The sequence below is a fragment of the Monopterus albus genome, unplaced genomic scaffold (genome assembly GCF_001952655.1).
Source record: "Monopterus albus unplaced genomic scaffold, M_albus_1.0 scaffold409.1, whole genome shotgun sequence".
Classification (NCBI taxonomy): domain Eukaryota; kingdom Metazoa; phylum Chordata; class Actinopteri; order Synbranchiformes; family Synbranchidae; genus Monopterus; species Monopterus albus.
In genome coordinates this window covers 48,130-54,278 of record NW_018128289.1, presented here as the reverse complement: position 1 = coordinate 54,278, position 6,149 = coordinate 48,130, and the positions used below count along the sequence as shown (strand labels likewise).

The 6,149-nt window shown below is 41.0% G+C and overlaps 1 pseudogene; it reads right to left on the bottom strand.

The window, feature by feature from the left end:
* Positions 1-1,496: 1,496 nt before the first annotated feature.
* LOC109951793 (cytochrome b-c1 complex subunit Rieske, mitochondrial-like) lies at positions 1,497-5,587 on the bottom strand (annotated as a pseudogene).
* Positions 5,588-6,149: the final 562 nt, after the last annotated feature.

Sequence of the window (6,149 nt, the reverse complement as noted above, 5' to 3'; positions counted from 1 at the left end):
TTAGCCCTGTGATAGACTGGCGACCTGTCCATGGTGTCCCCGCCTCTCGCCAATGTCAGCTAACCCCCACCCCCACCAACCGGTCCCAGTGGACCTGTGGGAGATCCACCCACTGTCCCTACAGGATCATTCATTTATCATTAAACTGCTTGTGTCCACCGCCATGTAGACAGCTCCAATAGCAACCACTGATTGATGCACTCAAACTTATACACATTCTCATCTTCATTTAGTTAAAGTATTAAAAATAAAACTACAGGTTGGGTCTGTGTGAATGACGTGATTCTGTGCATCTGCTAGAGGTGGAGCTATTTTATATTAGCCACAACCAGACATTGACCTTAAGGGGTCACAAGAAAGAGGGTTGGAAATCACTGCTTTAGTCTTTAGGAGTATATTACGTGTACCACAATTTTATGTATGATCTGAATCTGTACATTTAGCTGCAGATAAATGTAGTGCAGAGAAAAATGCAATATTCCCCCATGAAATGCAGTGTGGAAAACCCAAGTAGGAGAAGGTGGAAACAAGTTAAGCAAAAGTATCTCAGAATTGTACTTTGGTACTATCCTCGATTGCTGTGCAGCGTAGTAAAGTGTTTAGCCCCCTGGATTGTGGGAGGATTACTGTCAAGGTGTGGATCCAACCTGGCTTCTATATTTTCATCTAGTGTCTTATGTTGGAGTCCCACAGGCTGTCTTAGCAAAGCATTTAGTCATAAATGGGAGCACACATGAAATGACTAGGGCTGAGTTTGACTTTAATTATTAACCATAAAACTAAAGCCAACTAAATAATCACATCATAAAAATAGCCAATCTTTAAGTACATTCAAAGAAAATCTCAGCAACCCTACTTACTAAATGAATTTGTCATTCTTTGTACAGTAAATGTCCAAATTATATTTTTACCCAGTGAAGGTCAGTAGACGTATTGTAGACAGATGATGTATTTTGGGATCATTCGCACCTCCACCTTCCACTACACTCACCATGTGTGCAGTCACCACCCAAACCTGCATGTACTGATCAAAATATACTGCAAGTAAAAGCACACACACTTTCATGTTCTGACCTGAATACTTTCCACATCTCAGTTCCACTCTGGTACCGAACCTGTTCATCACCAGAAACACAGCTGCCTGCTGATTGGTGACAAGACTTCATGGCACAAATCCCACATTTACATGTGATGTTCTGTATGTCTGTTAACAGTCAGGTACTGAAGAAGTAATTTAAAAAAAGGTAATCATTTTAAGCAAAGAAATGCTTAATACTGAGTCCAGGTTGTCAAAATACAAATATTTATTAATCACACTTGAATATGTTTGTTCTTGGTTAATTAGAATGACTACAACTTAGTATAGCCTGCAGGTGTTTCATTCTTTTTACATCATATTCAGGAACTAAGGATTGTATCTGACTGACATGATTTCTAGCCTTTGTCTATTTAACTCATATTCTACATTATAGGTATTAATGAATTCAACAACGAAGTTAGAAGAAAACGAAGCAGCTCTGGTTTCTTTTATTATTATTATGATTGTATGACATTAAATACAACAGGTAGCGAAGACTACCAACTGGTAGATTTGCTGTCATGTTTGGGAAAGTTGTGCCACAGATTGAGAGATACTGTGGAGAATAAAATGCTTCCACATGTAGAAATTAAGGTCAATTCATACTTTCTGCATCATTGTATCCACTACAAACATAAATTTTGCCATTTCTCCAGGACCAATAGAGTTCGCAAGGCCTCCAAAATTTTTGCATACACTGCCTGCTCAACAAAAAGCCCCAACAGGCATTCAAGAATGTATGAATTGTCCTTTATACACCAATAGGCCAAAACGTTATGACTACAGATTAAGTGAAAAACATAAGATTATTTTATAACAACAGTGTATGTCAAGGTTGGGATATATCAGATGGTCTTATAAGTCCAAGTGTTGAATGTGGGAGAAATGAACCCTGAGCAACTTGCACAAGGGACAGAGTGTCTCTGAAACAGCAAAGCTCATGGGATGGTGCTGGTCAGCAGCAGTGAATCTGTAAAAACAGAGGTCCGAGGAGGGAAGAACCATGAACAGGTGCATTAGATATGTGAGGTAAATGTCTAGTCCAAACTGTCAGGAGGACATTGTGGTATAAGCCACAGAAAATTTTAAGGACTATTACAGGAGGAATGACTCACAATACAACAGTGAATCACACCCTGCTGCATATGTGGCTGTGTAGCAACTGACTGTTCAGAGTGCCCATGCTTGTCAGTGTTTTGGCTCATCAGTGTAAAAACTTCTAGCAAGGTGCTGGGAACAGTTTGTCTGCAGCTGGCAGAAGCAAACAGACATGAACACAGTATTAACATCTCAACATTTCCTTTATCATACAGATTTCTGCTGTGCTGTTGACAGGGTGAAAGCTGCTGTACAATATCTGACAAAGATGATCTATCCCACCACCATCTCATCATCTGAATACTCATAGGATGGGACTTCCAAGTTGAGAGGGGCGGGGCCTTTCCTGATGCGACCCAATCTCAATCTTGGACAAGGCCAGGACATCAGCCGAGGCATTCATGGAAGAAAAACTGAGTGACCACTGTCTTGGCAGCGTAGGCGCTCATCACAGTTGTGGCCCCAGCTCTCCTGGGATGTCTTGCTGGGGTCGAGCACTTCTGGACATCTGTAGTCAGATAAGTCTGGTATTGTGATGTCTGTGTGGGTAAATCTGATGCCTGCACAGCCTGGAGACAAACAGAAGTGGGTTGTCAGTTAGTTAGTCTGCAGAGATTACCTTAATTGAACATTAATGGCCACTGTACATAGGATCGAGCAGTGTTGCCAGTGCTTGAGATATTCCACTGCCAGCTGAGTTAAAGTGTGTCTGGGTCTATTTTCACTAGAGCTGCCCATTACTCCAAAGCCCCAAAAACATTGTCAATGATGATATTTCATTTAGTTTTATATTTAAGTTCAGCCACAAAGCACCTGATACCATGATACCACCTGAATAAGCTGCAAATGTGTATTTATGGTGTAAAGCACAAAAAGCCTTTAAAATAGCATTAAACTATATTATAAATGTGTCTGATGAAGAACAGATGGTTCAGAAGAATTCCCCGTGAAGACTGAAACCACAGTGGTGCAGTGACTGAGCCGGAGCATAGTCAGATCCTGTGTATAATCAACTAAATACAAATGTATCTACAACATAAACATTCCATAACTGAAAAGCTTTACAGTGCTTACAATGTACAGTGAATGTCCAACTAAATGCTTGTTTTACAAGTAAAACTATTTTTCAGTCAGTGATATGACAACCTACGTTAGTGACCTAGCAGAGATGCTCCAGGAAAACTACTGTTGCTACCTGTAACTGAACTTTGGTCTTTCATTCTTCGTGGAGTTGAAAAGAGGCTGTGTAAATCCTGTATCAAACCTTCTGCCACAAAAGCTCGACCCAACACACCTGTCTACAGACATTAAAATATTAGGACTGCCTGCAAAGCACTTTGGTCAACATCTTTGTTTTTAAGAATTATTTAGAAATAAATAGTATTGACAAGTTGGATTTTAAATAGGGGTGTAAAGATAAACCACTACAAATCGGAAAATCAATACGAGTCAGATTTTCGGCCGCATCTGTTGAAAATCACAGATTCAAACCAAATGAGTTCAAAGAAAGATCTAAAAATCGATATAGACCTCAAACTGATCTTTGACAAGTTTTCTGTTATGTTTTGCTGTGCTCCGCTCTAGTGCGTGCCTCTCGTGTGTGTGTTTGTGTATTCAACATTTCCCGCCGGTATTAAAACACACCTCCTCCTTAACAACGCAGGTCCAGGAAAAATGCCATGCACAGTACAGATAGGTGCAGGAGCAAACAGTGCTATTGTTAGCAGGTACCTCAGAGTGCAGAACCTATACCGGTAGTACCACCGATCTCACAAGTAGAAATGTTATGAAGGCAAGACCGATCTCACAAGTAGAAATGTTATAAAGGCAACACACTGTTAAACGGAGGTAAATGTGACAGTTGGCTCCACGAGCAGTCAGCTGGAGGCAAGTAACAGTGCTAATGTAGCAGCTATGTTCAGAGTACATCAGCTGATAATTCCACCAGGCTGGGTCGAAGTCAGTAACTGAAGCTATAAGCCATTTCATTTGCTTGCACCTGTGCTGTTGAAATTTGGATAAATGACAGTGACTCTGAAGCTGAGGCAGACAAAAACAAGTCAGCAGGATTTAAGTGAAAAATGCATTAAAGCTCTGTATGATAAGGTGAAACCCCAGCTGGAGGTTTACTATTGTCAGAAACAGCAGGCATCATGTTTTATGTATTTGGCTTTTGCTGCTTGAAATTCAAAATTGTTCTGAGAAAACACTTAATTTCATACCTTAAAAAGGTATTTGAACACATGTACAGTCTTTCAAATAAAAACGAAATTAAAACTGATCTACTGAATCATCAAAATTTTTCATTATGGTTTTTGTACCTATTTGTTAACCATTTATCGCGATTCATATCGAATCATGTGAGAGACAAGATGCAGATCCCAAATTTTAAAAGAACAGCATACTACTGTAGCTGTGAGTAAAAACTCAGTATTAAATCAGAGTAACTGGGCTCATGGGTGAAAACGATGATATAACAGCTCTTTCGTATTCCTCCTATTTGAACTCAGACTGACCTAACTCGGAGGGATATTCAGTAACCCCTTACTCTTGAACACGCTTATCTTGGATTTGTTTGAAATGTTTTTCTGCACTTACATAGTTTTGTGCACCTGTTTTACCTTTAGCACTGAATACAGGGGGCACAGGTAACTGGACAAACTAAGAAATGCAGAAAAAGTTAATAAACAGGCTACTGGGTGACAGACACACAGAAGCATCCGACTGTGTCACCTATGTTCCGCGCCATAACACCCCAAACATACACTAAATTGTCGGTAGTTATTCAGAGCAACTTTGTCTAATAATTAAACAACCGAAGAAGAAGAGTAACGTAATCTTAACGTATCTAACTTTAATTTTAACCTCGGGTGTAGGCCGCCATGCAGCCACCTAACATTAGCTAATAGCCTGGAAAAGCCAGATACAAACGTTGGCCAACTGTGCTAGGTCCAACTGACTGTGTGGCTGACAGTTGTATGAGGACATATCTTTCATTTTCGGGGTTTTTGGTGTGACTGTCGATGTACAAGATAAAACAGCAGAAAGCTACCTCATCCAGCTAAGATAAGATCACGCTAGCACTCAATAACAAGGCTTACCATTAATGCTAACTGTCACTGCAGGCCCCGTCTTTAGGCTTTGACCGTTTAGCGACTCGCGGCAAAGAAATTGTTTCTTCGGGTCCAACAAAATGCTCTCTCCCTTTACAACTACTCCAGGTACCAGGACTTTCAGGGGACCAGCGACTGTAAAAGCTGTAGCCTTCATATAAGGGGCAAAAGCCCCTGACCGGGAAATAAGAGACATCATGCCTGCGGCTAACTACGGCTACTACAACGACCTTGTGTGCCTCAGCATACCACGAGTGACGTAACGAAGTACGTAATAACGTCACAGGGAGCCGTATGGCAAGCCTTCATACTCAGCGAACAAACCATGTACGCGGTTAAGGTAAATCAGACGCATGAAAAATAGACACTTTTCCAGGATGTAGTTCTGTAACGGCGCTAAAATTGTGAGGACATCAGTTTTTGAGGCATTGTATGTGTACACGTAAAATTCGAATCGAAACGTTGAGCTTCATAAACGCAGATGTTAAGGCAGAAGTGTTTTGTATGTATATATATATGTCTGTAAATCAATAGAGGCTGGGTTCTACCATACCAGACAAGGACCCCAGGTGCAGGCTGTGCAAAGATGCCCCTGAGACAATCCACCACATAACAGCGGGGTACAAGATGCTAGCAGGCAGGACATACATGGAACGCCATAACCAAGTGGCTGGCATAGTGGACAAAAACATCTGTGCCGAGTACAGGCTGGAAGTCCCAAAGTCAAAATGGGATACACCCCCAAAGGTGGTTGAGAATGACCAAGCTAAGATCCTGTGGGACTTCCAGATACAAACTGACAAACTGGTAATGGCCAACCAATCGGACATAGTAGTGGTGGACAAACAGAAGAAGAAGGC